Below are 18,568 nucleotides of genomic sequence, written 5' to 3'. Positions count from 1 at the left end.
CTGGTATGCCTTCTATCAGTTGTTGTATGATCTTCTGGAATAATTCAGCAGCAGAACAAACTCTAAAGTTTAGGCGTTTGTATCTGTAAAGACCATCACGTGTAGAGAAAGTTGTGATGTATCTACTGTTTTCATCCAACTCAATTTGAGGATATTCTTTGTTTAGATTCAACTTGGAGAATACTATTGCTCCATTCAAACTGTGGATAATATCATCAAGTGTAGGACAGATGTGTCTTTCTCTGTGTATAGCTTTGTTAGCTTGTCGCATATTCACACAAATGCGAACTTCTTCTGGACTGTTTGGTTTTGGTGGAGTTACTATTGGAGAGACCCAAGGAGTAGGACCTGAAACTTTTTCAATGATTTCATTCTTCTCCAAATATAGTTCTTTCTTCACTTTATCTCTGATATGGAACGGTACTCTTCTGTGTGGCTGTGCTATTGGTTGTACTGATTTATCAATGTGCAACTTTGCTTTGTATCCTTTGAGTTTGCCAATTCCTTCAAATCGGTCAGCGTATGATTCAAGGATATTTTCTTCAGCAGCCTTTACCATGGTGTTTGCAATTTCAAGCAAATGTAGCTTTTTTGATGTACCATAACTCAACAAACAACCATGTTCACCTTTCACCACATACAACTTTGTATGGATTTTGAAACTTTCTGTTTTAACTTCAGCATGGATCTTCCCTAAGATTGGTAATGGTTTTTTCGCTCCATATACATGTATCTCTGTTTTAGTTTTCTCTAGTGTGCAATCTTTCAACTTTTCTCATCAATTATGTTTACAGATGCACCGGAGTCTATTACGAAAGGAATTTCTTGTTCATTCACTTTCAATATCATGTGTGGTGTTTTATAGTTGACGCTCTTTACTTGACACATGGATACCACATCGTGATGCTTCATCACTTTCATCTGAACTATAGATGTTTTCTGTATTTCTAACTTGTCTCTTGTTTTTGTTCATAAGACGACATTGAGGAAAATGATTGAACTTTCCGCAATTATCACACTTGTTTCCAAATGCTGGACAAGACTTGCGTCCGCGTGCATGAGGATAGTTTCCTGCACAGAAGTAACATTTTCTGTGTTTTGATTCTACATGCTTGTTTGAAGCTGTTTTGTTTTCTTCTGGAAATCTTTTCTGCTTGACTCTGGAGACCATTTCTTCATTTGCTGGCTCCGACTTGATTCGATTTGCTATGGCTGATGCATGTGATTCTGATGATTCCATAGCGTATGCCATACCAAGCAGTTCTGTGAGATTGATACCTCTTCTTTCAAAGGCTCTAATTCTCAACCTGTTTGCACTTGCAAATAATCTGATATTTGATCTCTTGGTCACGATCATGGAATTCACATTCAGCAGATAGGTTGCGAAGTCGTGAATAAAATTGATTCATGCTTTCATCCTCCAACTGTTTTGACTCACGAAACTTAAATACTTCATAGTCAGTATGTTTCTTCGGAATGAAATACTTATTAAGAGCTTTGTCATAATCGTCAGCATCACCAGTGTCTGGTAAAGTTTCAAAAATGTCAAATACTTCTGCTCCTGCATAAATTATCAAAAGAGATCTTTTCTTTTTGTTGTCTGTGACATCTTCGGACACAAAGACATGTTCTAGACGTTTAACCCACTTCACCCAATGTGAACCTGTTGTTGACGGATCAGTTATGTCAAATATGGGTAGTCTATCAGACTTTGATGCAGCCATCTTGTTTTTGTTCGGCTTTTACGTCTGTATGTCTCTTTAACTTTCGAGTATAGTCGAGGTTATAGTTGTTTACACTCGTTATCCTCGTCGCCAGTTATAGTGTTCCTCTGTCTAGTTCTGTACTAAAGACTAGACATGACACCAGATGATAAGCAATGTGGAGCCAATAATATGAATTTGTGTATAAGCTGCAGACAGATGGCCACTGTTTCGACCTAAAAGGTCTCATCAGTGCAGCTGGTGTGACTATCAGACGACTTTGCTGACCAAACGGCCACCAGATGTATGTTTGATACTTCGTTATTGCTCGTTCGAATAGAATACCAATAGAATCCCTAGCATGTGGTTATCCGGTCATGTGACGTATTGTTTACATAAAGATCATGTTACACTCGATAGTTTGTAAACACTACACTGATCTTACTTGCATCATTTTCACGAAGTAGTGTTGTCCCATTGTTTGTCCAAATATACTTGAAGGCTTGTCTTTTTTTGTGCTGCAAGCAAGTGTTGAATACTTTTCGGTTTTGTCTTGTCAAACTTTCTGTCATGAAAATATTTTGCAGGTTGGCAGTTGTTTCTTTGGAGTTGGGGAAATGCAGATTTGATTTGTTGAAAAATATTTAATTCCTGATTTTCCTTGAGATAAACTTTCAGTTATCGGTGGGGATTATTTTGATGAGCTGCTTGTTGTTCTCACAGGTATTCTGTGTGAGATGCCAGATCAGTTTTTTTAATCGATACTCCCATGTGTTTGGCAATTGCAATTTGGTCGGTGCATTCTTCTTTAGTTTGTGTTACTCAAAATATTTGTTTGTAAAAAAAAACAGAAAACAACAACAGTTGAACTGAAAGAAAAAGTATTAAAATTGCGAACATACATATTTCAATGCATTCTCTCCTGCTATGTTGTCCAAGGATATTTACTTCACTTTTGCTTCTTCAACATCTGTTCGCAATTTTAATACTTTTTCTTTCAGTTCAACTGTTATTGTTTTCTGTTTCCTTTACAAACAAATATTTTTAGCCAAAATTTTCCTATTCCAACCTTATTGAAATAGACCTGGGGACACTGTGGATGGTTTTGACTTGTAGGGGTCTCATAAGTGCAGTTGGTGACTGTGGCCCAGGACTAGCTCGCAAACTAGCCAGGAACAGATATTTTTCAATGTAAGTCAGTTGGGTACCCATAACTGGGCATCAAACAATATAGACGAACCACTGTGGAGCGCATTATGCCCAAACAACTGCTTGGTATTCAACAGTGTTATCAGTATCAAATCATATGGTTCGTTATGGCTCGTATGCATTTTTCTTTACAATCAATTTTGTTTTAAACAAATTTGAACACAGTTTTTACTTCATGTATGGAGTTTAGGTCGGCATAAACTCAACGTGATAATAAACAGTTCAAATTAAAAACCTGCATTTTGCGGTTGTTCAGCAATTCATGATATCACGTTTATAAACAGCGCCGGTTCTCATGTTTAGAAATGTTCACAACAGATTTTTGTGCTGGAACCTGTATGAGACAAACAATAAAAGTTAAACATAAATTATATAAAAAAAAACAAAATGTTACATTATAAGATTAATGTAGCAGTTCAAATCTGGAGCTAAACAAGAATTTAACTCGACCACAAAAAATGGAAAAACTCACTAAAAGTCCCATGAAATGGTGACAATACCGATGTCCATGTGAGTATTGTGGATGTCAACTGATGGAACTTAGTTTACATGAAAACATTTTGTTGCCACTTTTACAAACAACCTCATCCACATCAATTGTAAAAAGCTCAGGGTTCTCCAATTCTATTCTGTTCCAATTTGATGAAAGTTTTGAAATTAATTTGGATTCTTCTGTGAATTGGTTGAGATGCCAAGCAATACTCGCAATGAAAATCCATGAATGCATTATCCACGATCTAACCGACTTTATTCAGTTGTTGAACTGCAGGTTGCGCTGAAATCTGGAATGGTTTGGAAACAATAACAAACAATCTGATACCAAATCAAGACAAGAAATGCTGTCAAAAAAGTTTCACCCTTACCTTAAACCCACAAAATGATCTTGTTTTTTCATCATTCACATAAATATTCAAATCATCAGATGATAATGTGATTGAAAATCTTCGAAACTGTTTTGAATTTTGTCTGGGACTCCACTAAAGGGTCTATGCAGTGGTGAGGTATGACATTAGTCCTTGAAATACTCGCATGGAAATCATCCACAAGATGCCATGTCGATTCTATCAAATCATTCTCAAACATTTAAAACTGTACACAATAATTTAAGCAGATATTTTAATACCTTTTTGTCTGCTTTCGAGTGTTTTTTCGACGTTGAATTTAAATTCATCCAAACTTCTTTTAAGGGTACGGTATGTATACATACGTTGCCCATATTCCGTGCTCGTGGGGGAACGACCGGATTCGACCTCGGTGTACCTGGGGTTTCAACGACTTGGTGTCTCCAAACAATGAAGAAATAGCTTGCGATAAAGGCAAATTCACTTTGGTGCTAGCTCGATCTACTTGCGTAAATTGCTCGTCGTTATCGCTAAAATTAGAATCACTGCCGTAAGCGTCGCAAAGCGAAGCCAATGCCGCCATTTTGACCAGAAATCAGTTTAAAACGGTAGATACATTGACCACATAACGGGGGCATCGACGCAAACCAGATTATGACGTCACAATCGCTTTTAACAATGGACAAGGTTGTGCGTGCGTCAAATGTGCGTGAAGTGCGCTGTAGTCTGAACCGTGAATGTTTTGAAGAATATAATGTGGGTTGGGCCCAGATTTCAGTTATGGTGTAGTCTGGAAGCATTAAATAATCTAATGTGGGTTGGGCCTAGATTTCATTTATGGTGTAGCGTGGAAGCATTAAATACTCTAATGTGGGTTGGGCCCAGATTTCAGTTATGGTGTAGCATGGAAGTATTAAATACTCTAATGTGGGTTGGGCCCAGATTTCGGTTATGGTGTAGCGTGGAAGCATTAAATACTGTAATGTGGGTTGGGCCTAGATTTCAGTTATGGTGTAGCCTGGAAGCATTAAATACTCTAATGTGGGTTGGGCCCAGATTTCAGTTATGGTGTAGCATGGAAGCATTAAATACTCTAATGTGGGTTGGGCCCAGATTTCAGTTATGGTGTAGCATGGAAGTATTAAATACTCTAATGTGGGTTGGGCCCAGATTTCGGTTATGGTGTAGCGTGGAAGCATTAAATACTGTAATGTGGGTTGGGCCTAGATTTCAGTTATGGTGTAGCCTGGAAGCATTAAATACTCTAATGTGGGTTGGGCCCAGATTTCGGTTATGGTGTAGCGTGGAAGGATTAAATACTGTAATGTGGGTTGGGCCTAGATTTCAGTTATGGTGTAGCCTGGAAGCATTAAATACTCTAATGTGGGTTGGGCCCAGATTTCGGTTATGGTGTAGCGTGGAAGGATTAAATACTGTAATGTGGGTTGGGCCCAGATTTCAGTTATGGTGTAGCCTGGAAGCATTAAATACTCTAATGTGGGTTGGGCCCAGATTTCGGTTATGGTGTAGCGTGGAAGCATTAAATACTCTAATGTGGGTTGGGCCCAGATTTCATTTATGGTGTAGCGTGGAAGCATTAAATACTCTAATGTGGGTTGGGCCTAGATTTCAGTTATGGTGTAGCCTGGAAGCATTAAATACTCTAATGTGGGTTGGGCCTAGATTTCAGTTATGGTGTAGCCTGGAAGCATTAAATACTCTAATGTGGGTTGGGCCCAGATTTCATTTATGGTGTAGCGTGGAAGCATTAAATACTCTAATGTGGGTTGGGCCTAGATTTCAGTTATGGTGTAGCCTGGAAGCATTAAATACTCTAATGTGGGTTGGGCCTAGATTTCAGTTATGGTGTAGCCTGGAAGCATTAAATACTCTAATGTGGGTTGGGCCTAGATTTCAGTTATGGTGTAGCCTGGAAGCATTAAATACTCTAATGTGGGTTGGGCCCAGATTTCACTTATGGTGTAGCGTGGAAGCATTAAATAATCTAATGTGGGTTGGGCCTAGATTTCATTTATGGTGTAGCGTGGAAGCATTAAATAATCTAATGTGGGTTGGGCCTAGATTTCATTTATGGTGTAGCGTGGAAGCATTAAATAATCTAATGTGGGTTGGGCCTAGATTTCAGTTATGGTGTAGCGTGGAAGGATTAAATAATCTAATGTGGGTTGGGCCTAGATTTCAGTTATGGTGTAGCGTGGAAGGATTAAATACTGTAATGTGGGTTGGGCCTAAATTTCAGTTATGGTGTAGCGTGGAAGCATTAAATACTCTAATGTGGGTTGGGCCTAGATTTCACTTATGGTGTAGCGTGGAAGCATTAAATAATCTAATGTGGGTTGGGCCTAAATTTCAGTTATGGTGTAGCGTGGAAGCATTAAATACTCTAATGTGGGTTGGGCCCAGATTTCACTTATGGTGTAGCGTGGAAGCATTAAATAATCTAATGTGGGTTGGGCCTAGATTTCATTTATGGTGTAGCGTGGAAGCATTAAATAATCTAATGTGGGTTGGGCCTAGATTTCAGTTATGGTGTAGCGTGGAAGCATTAAATAATCTAATGTGGGTTGGGCCTAGATTTCAGTTATGGTGTAGCGTGGAAGGATTAAATACTGTAATGTGGGTTGGGCCTAAATTTCAGTTATGGTGTAGCGTGGAAGCATTAAATACTCTAATGTGGGTTGGGCCTAGATTTCATTTATGGTGTAGCGTGGAAGCATTAAATACTCTAATGTGGTTGGGCCTAGATTTCATTTATGGTGTAGCGTGGAAGCATTAAATAATCTAATGTGGGTTGGGCCTAGATTTCATTTATGGTGTAGCGTGGAAGCATTAAATACTCTAATGTGGTTGGGCCTAGATTTCAATTATGGTGTAGCGTGGAAGCATTAAATACTCTAATGTGGGTTGGCCCTAGATTTCAGTTATGGTGTAGTCTGGAAGCATTAAATACTCTAATGTGGGTTGGGCCTAGATTTCAGTTATGGTGTAGTCTGGAAGCATTAAATACTCTAATGTGGGTTGGGCCTAGATTTCAGTTATGGTGTAGTCTGGAAGCATTAAATACTCTAATGTGGGTTGGGCCCAGATTTCAGTTATGGTGTAGTCTGGAAGCATTAAATACTGTAATGTGGGTTGGGCCCAGATTTCGGTTATGGTGTAGCGTGGAAGGATTAAATACTGTAATGTGGGTTGGGCCTAGATTTCAGTTATGGTGTAGCCTGGAAGCATTAAATACTCTAATGTGGGTTGGGCCCAGATTTCGGTTATGGTGTAGCGTGGAAGGATTAAATACTGTAATGTGGGTTGGGCCTAGATTTCAGTTATGGTGTAGCCTGGAAGCATTAAATACTCTAATGTGGTTGGGCCCAGATTTCGGTTATGGTGTAGCGTGGAAGGATTAAATACTGTAATGTGGGTTGGGCCCAGATTTCAGTTATGGTGTAGCCTGGAAGCATTAAATACTCTAATGTGGGTTGGGCCCAGATTTCGGTTATGGTGTAGCGTGGAAGGATTAAATACTGTAATGTGGGTTGGGCCCAGATTTCAGTTATGGTGTAGCCTGGAAGCATTAAATACTCTAATGTGGGTTGGGCCTAGATTTCAGTTATGGTGTAGCGTGGAAGCATTAAATACTGTAATGTGGGTTGGGCCTAGATTTCATTTATGGTGTAGCGTGGAAGCATTAAATACTCTAATGTGGTTGGGCCTAGATTTCATTTATGGTGTAGCGTGGAAGCATTAAATAATCTAATGTGGGTTTGGCCTAGATTTCATTTATGGTGTAGCGTGGAAGCATTAAATACTCTAATGTGGTTGGGCCTAGATTTCAATTATGGTGTAGCGTGGAAGCATTAAATACTCTAATGTGGGTTGGGCCTGGATTTCAGTTATGGTGTAGCGTGGAAGCATTAAATACTCTAATGTGGGTTGGGCCTAGATTTCAGTTATGGTGTAGTCTGGAAGCATTAAATACTCTAATGTGGGTTGGGCCTAGATTTCATTTATGGTGTAGCGTGGAAGCATTAAATACTCTAATGTGGGTTGGGCCTGGATTTCAGTTATGGTGTAGCGTGGAAGCATTAAATACTCTAATGTGGGTTGGGCCTGGATTTCAGTTATGGTGTAGCGTGGAAGCATTAAATAATCTAATGTGGGTTGGGCCTAGATTTCAGTTATGGTGTAGCGTGGAAGCATTAAATAATCTAATGTGGGTTGGGCCTAGATTTCATTTATGGTGTAGCGTGGAAGCATTAAATAATCTAATGTGGTTGGGCCTAGATTTCATTTATGGTGTAGCGTGGAAGCATTAAATACTCTAATGTGGTTGGGCCTAGATTTCAATTATGGTGTAGCGTGGAAGCATTAAATACTCTAATGTGGGTTGGGCCTAGATTTCATTTATGGTGTAGCGTGGAAGCATTAAATACTCTAATCAGTTTGAAACCGGCACCTTTAATCAAATATGAGGGAAAGCACCCGAAAAACCATTGAAGCGTGCAAACGTCAACATCGGTATGAAATGCAACAGGGGGACAAACTTTGTTTCCCCTTACAATTACTAAACAGCTAAACTGTACTGACTGCAGTGGAAACATCACTGTTCGTTGGCGAGTTACTTGAATGGCGCGTTTGTAATGCTGGAAAGTGACCACGTGGTGCCGCTGTGCGTACATTTTCATCCCAGTGTTACGAACGGTAGACACTTAACACCTCACGGATGGGCGAAACGGGATTTCCCCGTTTCATGCGTGGCTACTCAACATTAGTTTGCACGAAGACTTTGCAATATTATAACTCTAATATTAAGTTTGTTTACGCAAAAACGTTGTTACACACTAAAGGCCCGTTTACACTACAGACGATTCCGTGTTTGTTTTATTGTGCGCGCATGCTGAGTTGTGCTGAGATGGGATCTGCCGGTCTGAGCTGGGATGTGCTCGCTTTTGCTCGACGAGCATAAATTCGGACACAGTTGGGCACATTTCGGCACACATTAATGCGAGAGTGCAAGGCGACTGCTTAACCCTTTGAGCGAGGTGCTTTTTTTGATTAATTTTCAATTCCGTTGTGATTGGCCTAGAGACATAAGGTTTTCAGCAACAGACAACTTGAAGCGTGAAGTTTATTGAAAAAAAAAAAAAAATACATTTGCATTGAAATTTTTTGACTAATTAGTCATTCATTTGATGATGATTATCATTATGAACAAACCAGCACAGCAGGTGGTCTGATTGCATGTCCAATTAAATGGCCAACTACCCGTTGGGAGTAGCGCGAAACGTTCTACAGACGAATTGTGCGCGAGGGTCTCAGCTTTCGATCGGCGGTTTCCGTTTCTCTCTATGACGTCACAATGGCGAGATGTGCGCATGCAAATTTTGACTGGTGGTATTGCTGTATTTTTTGCGTACAAAACAACAAAATAGCAGGAAGAAATGTACATAACATGAAATAAACATTATGGGGGGGCAGTATAAAAAAAATAAAGAAAAAAATTATGATAAATAAACAAAAAAATTTTTTTTTTTTCGCCGAAGCATAAAAAACACCAATTTACAAAAAAATAGAACACCTTCATTACTTATAGTTACAGGTTTTTATTCTGGTTCCATAACACTGGTTTTGCTTTCCGGACAATAGACAATTGAGTAATTCTTTCCTCAGCATAACAATCGCCAATGGTTTTCGGAAGGGTATATCCAAAACATATCCACAAAAAGTTCAAAGATGATGATTTGGTCATGTCACAGTCACCTCTGTAACATCCCTGATGCATAATTTGCTATCAAAGCATCATATATTGAACCATATTCATGCAATTTGTTCAAGAATCAAAGGGTTGTGGGTGTCGTTGAAGGCGTGACTCAGTAAATACGATCGCTTCAATTTCATACAGCTGATTTTTTCCTTGTCTTTTTTTTAGAGTGTCTCTGTCATGTTGTGGCTAAGGCTTATACACTGGTAGTTGGCTTGTATATTCAATTATTCATATTCTTTTCTTTGCATAACAATCGCCAATTGTTCTCGGAAGGGTATATCCAAAACAGAACCACAAAAAGTTCAATGATGATGATTTGGTCATGTCACAGTCACCTCTGTAACATCCCTGATGTATAATTTGCTATCAAAGCATCATATATGGAACCATATTCATGCAATTTGTTCAAGTATCCAACAGTTGTGGGTGTGGCTGTGGGCGTCACCCAGTAATTAGGGTAGCTTCAATTTCATACAACTGATTTTTTTCCTTGTTTTTTTTTCTACATTGTCTCTGTTATGTTATGGAAAAGGTTTATATGCACTGGTAGAAGGCTTGTCTATTCAATTATCAATATACATTGATGTTATGCCTTCTTTTTCATCAACTTGCTGACATACACTACCAGTTGAACACAAAAAGAAACAAACAAAAAAATTTTTTTTAGAAGTGCTGTCAAATTCATCTGCTATCAGTTAGCAAACGCCTGATCTGTGTTATAAAGTTTGCAAGCCCTTTTACAAGCAATAACTAACAGTATAAGTAGGTTATACCAAAATAACTCCCTAAAATTTCAGTTTACTAGACAGTACAGTACCGTCGCTCAAAAATATCAAATGCAGCGACCGCAGCGACCCAGTTTTTTCGCTTCATTGCGTCTTGGTGTTCACACTGATTCAGTCAACTGTCGAATTATTTTAAAATTCGCACAATTTCGGGAGTTATGGAAATTTTAAATAGGGTACCTATGGCTTGGAAGCTATTTTAGTAGGGGTGGTTACATTTTTGGATATAACTACTCCAAAACATGGAGTTTTTGAACTGGAAAAGCGATGATTGTGTAGAGTATGAATTTGTATATGATTTTTGTGTTTTAATTTTTAGTCTAGCGTTTGTAGATAAAAAGTTATAGCTTCCTGAACTTAAACAATGAAAAATCTTCAATTGTTGATTATAGGGCGTGGCGCCTAAAGGGTTAAAGGGAGAGGACATATATTATTTTAGTTGTGGTTGTGTGATGTGACCGCGTTTGACATGTGAGCGATTGTTTTGAGCGTGTGAAATGGTGCCGTAACTGCATTACAAAGCGGTGTGTAGAACGGCGTCTAAGCGGGATGCTGCTGTGAAAAACCATTGGTTCAATTATACCATGCAACCGTTTCCATGCTTTATGTTCTACATGAAAGCTCACAGGTTGCAAGTTTGTGTTCAACATCATCATCTTCTTCTTTGCAACTTTTCTGTTTCAGTTGAAGATTAAGTTCAGTTCTTCTACTTTCCACCAAAGCATTAAAACATCTCCCAATAAACAACCTCCATGATACGACGGCCTGCACGCTGGAATTCCACTGTTTCAAATCCACTGTGACTTCAGAAAGCAGAGCTTGAAGTATTTGAGTAAAGTTTCTTCCTCGAGCAACCAAACTTCTTGAAACAAGATTTCCAGCTTTATCGACCTCACACTGCGGGTTATAGCACATAAGTAAAGCTGATGCATAACTGACTTTCAAGTTTGGTTGTTTGTTTCTTTCATACATTCGTAACATAAACAATGGAACTGCATTTAACACAGCTGGATTTGATTTAGATTTATCTGCTGCAAGTGCTCTGTGTTTTATGTCCCTCGGTAAATTGTCCAATTCCTCATTGAGTAAAGAAGCCAGAAAATATTGTGTCTGCTCATCTGAGCATCGCATTATCGCATGCAACCGTTTCCATGCTTTATGTTGATAATCCATGTAAATATAAACATTGATCCATCAGATTCGACAGTTGATTTCTGATTCGAGGATGTCAGTAAATTTGATTCAGTTCAGTTTGACTTTCTCTGATAAACCCCAAAAATGCATTCACGCCAATTCACCGCAAATATTTGCAGAAATGCGCGGATATCGCGGCGCCATTTCACCAACTTATGGGAAAGGTTTAATGTGAGGGTAAATTGTGTAACAAGGTTTCTTGTCAACACCCAGGTCCTCATTGAAACCCAAATGATGACGTCACGGCCGTGGGCGTTCGAGTGGCGTCTGTCACGTGTTTTATTTGTGTTGTTGTTTTTGTCTGTTCAGTTACCTGCCTACCTCTGCGCACACCTTGCTGCAACTCATTCTTACTTGACACTGATGATGAACACAGTGGTGTTTGAAACGTTTGCTTCGGCATGAGTAGCATACTAGCTTTGGCTTTCCTTTACAAATCATTTTCTTGTCACCTCCCAAGGTTAGACCTTATACACTCTTGTGTAATAAACAAACTTAACACAGCAGTTTGTGGAGGACACAGACGCGTCTGATCCGTCTGCCGGTTGCATTCCATGGCAGAATGTAGATGGCATGGAGAGAGTGAAGTTTTGTAGAATTATTCAAGGAAATTTTGATAGAAATTGAATTACAGAAGTATGCCTTGATTTGACTTGTCGAGTTAGGACCTCCTCTTGTCTACGCACTCGGGTCAAAAAAAGTATTTTGCCCCCAGGTCGGACATTATTTCAGTAAAAAAGTCTTCAAAAGTGTCGATTGGTTTTGTGAAAAAGTAAATCACAAAAACCTCATGCAATTTGCAATTCAATGTTGTCCCCAAGCCTTTTTCTGTGCAATGGTAAAAACATTTTTGTCGGGAAAGTTGCTTTGGTTGCCCCCTGGGAGCTATTTCTGCTATCCTATTGGGCATAAGATACTCCTGAATGCTCCTCAGATCCTTGCTGTGTTTTGTCCAATGCAGTTGCAATGATTGTTTTTTTTTGAATATTTAGTGCTAGTGTGCCTTCATAGGTCATAAGCCACAGGAAATGTTTTTGAAAAGGGTTTCCACCTTCGCGACCCATCATCAAGTCTGCCAAGAAAGTCTCGGTCTGACATCATGTTGGTTCGTATCGTCATCAGTGTTTAGTTCTTGGATCTAACCTAGTTCTGGACTCTGAGACGAAACTGCGATCTCTGTGATCCATGAGACCAAATGTTAGGATCTAGGAGACCAAATGTTGTAACCCAAGAAACCACATTGCGATCTGAGTTGGACCGAATGTTAGGATCTGTTTATTTGTGGAAAGAGTTGCAAATATATAGGAACATATCAAAGATGACGCAGAAACAAAGAGATAATTGCTGCGATTACGCGACAAAGCAGACTCAGAAGAAGTAGCACAAGTTGAATGACGTAACGCAAGCGAGATAACTAGCAATGGCGTCAGAAAGACGGGTGTAAATGTAAAAGAGTAGAAAGCGGTTTTGAAAGTTTAAACAAAATATTAAAATGTTTCGAAGCATGACAAGCCGAATTTACATTCTTTGGCAAAAACGCAAGTTACTCAGTATGCGTATTAATGCTGAAAAGCCTCAAAACTTTAAACAAGAAATCCAAAGCTAATATGCTGCTATACATTATGTGCAAACGTTTCGATCATCAGTGCAACTTGAGAAAGAGTTGCAACCAAGAAAGCTCTGAGGTAGGCAGGCAACTGAACGGGCGAAACATAAAAACACTGCAGGGACTCACGTTTGCAGAAAGAAAACACTCCCGACTCCAATGACTATCAAAGCATTTGCCACGAACTACCTTTACAACCTTATAATTAGAACAATAATACATACCTCAGACCACTACACGTAGGCGCTCAATGCAGCCTTCTCCCCACTTGTCAAAGTCTACCCTCTGTCATAGTCTGCGCTTAGCTTATTCTCTTTTCGCTCCCCTCTTAGCTTATGGTCGTGGCGATATTTATATCGTGGTCGAAATGAGGAAAAATATTAATATGGACAGGATTATTAAAACGTCGATTTGATTATTGAACCCAAAGCTGATTTCCATATGTCAGAGATTTACCCATATGTGTGGGAGAAGCGAAGCGATTACCTCGAAATAACATATGCATGTATACGCGGCGGAAATACATTTTGTCACAATTAACAAAGAATAATATAAAGTTTTGCTGCAGGAGTCCCCCGGTTCGAAAATGTTTGCCGGGTGGTTGTAAGGTGTTGTACGTGCGTCATGGATTAGCATGCTGAGGTTGAATCATTCCGAACATCTTCATCAATCTTAGCATTTAAGCGTACACTTATGGAGATCGTTGAAAGGTTGTCGTAATCTGTACAGATACTCGAACAAACAATTTAAATTTCCTAGGCCCAAGTTTCTACATAGGTTTGGCGCGTTAATATGACTTGTCTGGTATATTTCAATTTTTACGTGACAAACAGCTTCGGTTTTGTTGCAATGAAGCAAGTGACATTTAATTTAAGCGCAAAACAACAAGGACAAAATCCTGAGGATAATTTACAAATAATAATAGCTTTGCGTATTGTCATGTGTCAAAAGTTCGAATCAACAGTGAAAAAATATCAAACATGTCTTTAGTAATTTCCAGGAATGGCATTCGATACATTCCACTAATCACATTAAATCAAATCATGTTTATTTTGCAATAAAAGCAACTACGCGTAAGAACAATATACAAAGAAATTAAATGGCATGGGCACCGATAAAACCATAAAGGTTATGAGCAATGCATGACTCCAGGCTCAGTAAACAAGTGTATGGCGTCTGGTCACTTGCGAAGTTGAGGCGTCAGTTGCGCCGTGCGACTAGCAGTCATGTGCTGCTCTTCGGACTCGTTGTCCGGTATAGTGAAAGAGATGTGTGCATTGAGTGAATGCGTCGCGACCAGCGCGATAGCCCTGTGATTGCTCACTGAAAACACCATTCTGTATAAATGTAATTATCCTGTTGTTTTCCTATTGACAAGTTGATCAATTTATACAAAAGTTTACGTTTTGGAATTAAACATGACAACAGCAAATCTATAATCATTGTTTTACCGTATCCTACATCACAGACAACAAATAGGGTTATCCGCTGATCTTCTGGCATAAACGTGCTGTATTTTACGACATTTCGTCTGCCATGCGGCGAGACTTCATCAACAGGAATTTCAGGATTATCCACGTCCGATGTTAAGTCAATTTCGAGTACTTAGTCCCGCAAGAAGCCGTTAGTCCCGCAATAAAAAAATTTTTAGTTATATCCGCACGACATTATATGAGGTTGGCATAACATGACGTAACCATTAAAATGCTGGTTAGGCATTACCTAACAATGATCCACATTCACTTGCGTTATGTCAGAGATTTTCCCCATATGTGTGGGTGTAGCAAAGCGATTACCTCGAAATAACATATGCGCATGTACGCGACCTAATTACGATACACAAAGAATAACAAAGAAAAATATAAAGTTTGATGCAACACCTCAGAACTTAATTTGGGGGATTTCATACTGATACGGATCCCATAGTGTTTAATACTGATGAGTGCATATACAACTACAGATGGTGCCCATAAAACCATTGGAGCGTGCAATACTACAAATTAACTTTGTGGAATTTCAGATAAAATAAATATATAAATAATTCCATTCAATATTTTAACGATTGTGGTTATTCCCCTGCGGGGAGTTTTTCAGCGATAAAATGAGTTGAAGAAAGAAAAGTTTAAAATTTTCTCCGATTCCATGTTCGTGTAATAAAGTGTTTCTCGAAACTCTTCATCGAACTCTTGATCTAAGGACGACTTTGGAAAGATATCGAGCTGAAAAATATGGTAAGTGTTTGTCTAGAGCAGGAAAGAGTGCACCTTTTTAATATTCTGCTTCATTATTACCTTACAAAAAATTTTGGTAAAAACTCTATGGTCTTTGTTATAACAAGGTTTCAACTGAGTGTGAATTTGAAATGTTTAAACTGTGTTAAATAAACATGAAAAAATGAATGTATATTATGTTTCAGAAAGCTTGCTACAGCCATGGGTAAAAGAAAGACATAACAGCAAGCAAAGTCAACTAACCACAAAAGAAGAACCAACAGTTGAAAAAAATGTAAAGCTTCAAAAAGAAATTGAAAGTGTCGACAGCATGCTTCAAAAAGCTAAATTAATTCGAGAAACTGGTGGAGAATCATCAAAACGTTCCTCTTCTGCCCCAACCCAGTCAACAAAACAAGGATGCAGATTATGCACGAGAGGAAACTGCCCCAAGCATAAGGTGTTTATGGTGAAAACAAACAAAAGTATTGAGAAGTTGAGTTTGACAAAAAACAGGGTTTGGATGAAATCAAAAACTGGGGTTGAGTCACAAGGAACAAGAATTTCATCTGCTGGAAAGAATCGACATGCCTCAGTCTCAAAACAAAAAACAAACCTGGAAAAGAACAAAGAAATTGTGGATTTAAAGGCGAATAGAGTGTCCTCTGCAATTATAACAGAAGCCCTTGCAGCCCAAAATTCAACAACTAAACCTAACGAGGCACCAGAGTGCACTGTAGTCACAAAGTCTCTTTTGGAAGTTGTCAAAGAAAGTAACTCCCTTAACAAGTACCAAAAGCTGAAACTAATGCAGGCAAAATTAAAAGTTGATTCAGATTATTTAAATGATCCTGCATGCTCTGAAGAAAGTAGGTTTGTATCAGCTTTGTATAGCAGGAAGCAAAAGGTGAATCTCATCACGGGCGATGCAGTCTTAACTAATATGAACAGAATTTCAAAGAAATTGCACAATCTAAGAGTTGAAAGTGACCTTATTTGGAATTTTATACATCTGACATTTAAAGGACGGATTCATGAGACCTTAATTCCATGGCTTCTCGGTCAACAACCATGGATGTACGGGAGCATTCGGCATCATGTTTTTATGTTTGGCTTAAGATGTACAGCTCTTAAGACACATGTTCAAAATGTCTTTATCGATGTTGGGCCAGTGCACTAGTGTTCCAGCCAGTTGTTTTATGGACAGCATGCGAAATGCCTGAAATGCAAAATAACGTAGTTTAGTTGGAACTCCGATGAGGCCCAAATTAAAGTCTTTTGGAATGTTAAATCATATTTTTTTATATTTTATATTTGAAAAGATGGGACAGATTTGTCGGTCCCTCCGGAGCAGCGCAGGTTGATATACTTGCAGTATTTATTGAACTTTTCGCTTACATGGAGAACTTCGTTTTGTTGTTTAAATTCGTGTTCAATCTTTTAACCGAAAGGTAGCAGTTGGGTCTACAATTATCTTTCGCTAATAAATCAACTCAATATCGACTTCATGAAGGAACAGCAGGCTGTGCTTTGTCCTGCGAGTGCTGATGCTGATATTGTCCACAATTATTAACGTTATGCCCCAAGGGAGGGCAAATTCACACAGTAGGGGACGATTTACATTACATCAAATCTCCAAGTAACTAGTGGTGACGGACTTAACCCTGAATATGTTAAATTGGAGGCCATTTTATCCCAAAACCCTCAAATATGGTTGTTTGCCGTAATGTTGTGTTCATTATTCTGGAAGCAATGGTAAGTGATCATCAATACAGGCAAAACTACTTCGAACTGTTGGTAATCTGATGAACGTCATACTCTGAAAAAACAAAATATCGGTAAGATGCGCCTTCCTGTGCTCCAGCTAGCATCACCAAAGCAGATACAACAATAACCAATCCATTGATATATATATGTGTGTGTGACCAAATCAACCAGTGGGAAAGAGTGTTTGACAACTTGTTACCTCTGTGCACATCTTTTAGGTGGGGCGAAAAGTAAAATTTAGATGATGGCGACCACAGTGTTCGCCTGTGCATCGAAGCGCGCCATTGCCTTTCTCGTGTTGCGGTTGCCGCCTCATGAACGAGTGTTTTGCTTGTCTCAAGCTTGACTGCGCAACTTAATAAAGCATCAACCACTTTAAGCCCATCGATTGAACCTGTATCTTCCCCTGCCTGAACATACAGTTGATTGGTTGATTAGCCGGTGCAAGAAGTGCTGTGTGTATGACCCGTTAGTCTTGAGATGGGCGTTGAGCTGTACGGTTGTTTTTAGTGTCGGGCGTTTACTGGAATAGTAAAGTTCACAGGCTTCGCAGCCAAGACATTGCAGCCGAGCTGGATTAACCACTTTTCCCGACAAGTCGGAGCGAGATCTGGAAAATCAAGCTCCCGGTGAGGTTTGAACTCTCGACCCTGGGCTAACCAGGCCCAACGCTCTACCAACAGGGCTACAGGAGCTCAGTGGCTTTACGGGGTATATTGTGGTCAAGGTACACTGGTGCGCAAGCGCACAACTTGTCAGGCGACCTTCACATGCGTATAGGATCTCCACCACCGTAATCAGACAACGCAGAAGTAATATCACGCATTCACTGCCCTTCAAGTGGGGCGATCCTGCCTTGCTATGCGAAAGCATGGTATTACTACTGGAATTGTATGTACGTTTTATTGTCGTTTTTAACATTAGTCCGTTTAATAAAGTCAGGCGCCCATTTAGTGAAACCAGTGCAACTCCATTTGCCCCACAACCACATTCCTTCACGCCTCACTACAAACTTGTATTGACTTCACGCTCAGCGCCAACGAAGCATTTCCCCACTTTTTTGCAGTTTTGTGTCGTGCCGTCAATTGTGTTGCCAACGTTCTATAGGATGTTGAGCGATTGTAGTCATTATATTAATATAAGACAAAGCATTAAAAGGTTTATTTTTTGGTATCTGAATAGTTGCGTTTGTAAGAGTTTGTTTGAAAGCATAGGATTAGGAAAAGAAACACGCATAAGTTCTTTAATATTAACGATCCGTCATCCGCCTGGTTTTGTTAAAGTGAGAAAAGAAATTCACCTGAAAACCAGGAGCAAGATACGAAAATATTTGTGTGTAATATTTCATTTGAATATGTACACGTTGTAACGTGATTTTGCATTACATGTCAACGGTTGCATTAATGGACTTAAGGTTGCATGGCCAGTTGTCATTTTGGCGTCTCACTCCACTGGGTTGGGTAATTGGTATTT

At 39.2% G+C, this 18,568-nt stretch overlaps 1 long non-coding RNA gene across 1 annotated transcript; it reads right to left on the bottom strand.

Annotated features, from left to right (window-relative positions):
* Positions 1 to 2,007: 2,007 nt before the first annotated feature.
* On the bottom strand, positions 2,008 to 3,652 carry LOC145906743 (uncharacterized). Its single transcript, XR_014402858.1, has 3 exons — positions 3,385 to 3,652; positions 3,148 to 3,246; positions 2,008 to 2,268 (listed from the first exon to the last, which is right to left on the bottom strand). It is a non-coding gene; the product is annotated as an uncharacterized LOC145906743 (long non-coding RNA).
* Positions 3,653 to 18,568: the final 14,916 nt, after the last annotated feature.

The sequence above is a fragment of the Ascidia mentula genome, chromosome 6, assembly GCF_947561715.1.
Source record: "Ascidia mentula chromosome 6, kaAscMent1.1, whole genome shotgun sequence".
In the NCBI taxonomy this organism is placed as follows: domain Eukaryota; kingdom Metazoa; phylum Chordata; class Ascidiacea; order Phlebobranchia; family Ascidiidae; genus Ascidia; species Ascidia mentula.
Note: the sequence above shows the minus strand (reverse complement) of the source record. Positions and strands in the feature narration are given on the sequence as shown.